The sequence below is a fragment of the Rhagoletis zephyria genome, unplaced genomic scaffold (assembly GCF_001687245.7).
Source record: "Rhagoletis zephyria isolate East Lansing unplaced genomic scaffold, Rhagoletis_zephyria_1.1 Rzeph_scaffold_02428, whole genome shotgun sequence".
NCBI classification, from domain to species: domain Eukaryota; kingdom Metazoa; phylum Arthropoda; class Insecta; order Diptera; family Tephritidae; genus Rhagoletis; species Rhagoletis zephyria.
The window spans coordinates 75748-77406 of NW_016159512.1; positions in this window are offsets into that span (position 1 = coordinate 75748).

The window sequence follows — 1659 nt, forward strand, 5'->3', positions numbered from 1 at the left end:
ACGTTTTATGTGGCATCAGCTTGAGGGATTACCCAAATATACTCGGGCTCGTATCGCTGGATTGTTAAATAAATGCTAACGATGACCGAATTGTAATACAATTAACTTTATTGTACAAAAAACAATTTACAATTCTTGCTAATACAGTAAAAACACTTTACAATACTTGTTAAAGCAATAACAACGCTTTACTACTTGTTAACACAATTAAACTTATAGCTTGCTTATTCGCAACTCGATTCTCCGCTCACTTTACTTGTAGCTTGCTGACTTGTAACTCCCTCACCTCGTGGTGGCGGCGCCCTTATATACCTGCGCTGGTACTTATGGCAACTCTAGAACATTCTGAAGTTTATCGCTCATTCTCTTTCTCTCGCTGTTCGCAGTGTTCATCCAACTTGACGTTTCTCTTTGGGAACATTCTACGTCATTCTTCGAACATTCTGCCTATTTCTCGTTGTTCGCTTTGTGTTGCCGCAGTACTCGCCACACTGCCCTCCACCTAAGTCTGATCGTCCCGATCAGACACACTTGCGGTTCCAAACGCTGCAAGCCTTTCCAAGTGGACCACCTTCATCTTGTTTCTTGGTCTCCCGACGGTCTGGATCCGATACACTACGTCATTTAGCCGTTTTACGACCTTATGCGGACCTTCCCAGTTGCATTGTAGTTTTGGGGACAAACCTTTCTTTCGTTGTGGATTGTACAGCAACACCAAATCTCCTTCCTGGAAACCCTCGGAATTCATCGCCTTATCATACCTGGCTTTCATCTTGTCACTCATAATTTGTGTGCGCTGTCTCACAAGAGCATGTATCTCTCTCAGCTCCTCTTCCAGGATGTTTGACGTCTCTTTTCCAATCCTTCTAGCATCACCAGTCACCCCAAACTTCAGATCACTAGGCAAACGGAGCTCACTGCCGAATATTACCCTTGCAGGAGTTTTACCCGTTGTTTCATGCACTGCTGACCGGTATCCCATCAGGAACAAGGGTATGCGGACATCCCAATCTTTTTGATTCTTGTCCACGACCTTCCGCAAATGCTCTTCCAGGGTTCGGTTGAACCGTTCCACCATGCCGTCTGATTGGGGATGAAGAGCCGTCGTTCGAGTTTTCCGGATACCCGGTATCTGGCACATCTCTTGGAACACTGCCGACTCAAAATTTCTTCCCTGGTCAGAGTGCAGCTCTATAGGTACACCGTATCTCGCAACCCAATTGTAGGTGAATACTTCCGCTACAGTTTTAGCTTCCTGGTTTGGAATCGGGTATACCTCCGGCCATTTGCTAAAGTAGTCCATAACCACAAGGACGTATTTGTTTCCCTGTGCGCTCATAGGAAATGGACCGGCTACATCCATGGCAATCCGCTCGAAAGGTGCACCTGAGTTATATTGCTTCATCTGGCCATGAGTTCTGGATTTCGGCCCCTTAGCTGCAATACACTCCGCGCAGTTAGCAATCCACTCTGCGACCGATTGCCGACAACCAACCCAATAGAACCTCTGCTTAACCTTCTCCAGGGTCTTCGTGATTCCCAGGTGCCCTCCACTAGGACCATTGTGGAATTCCTTGAGTACATCCGGAATTCTTACCCTTGGAACTACTATCAGGTTACGGGAGCACTGGCCATCTTCGCTTTCCCATACCCTATGCA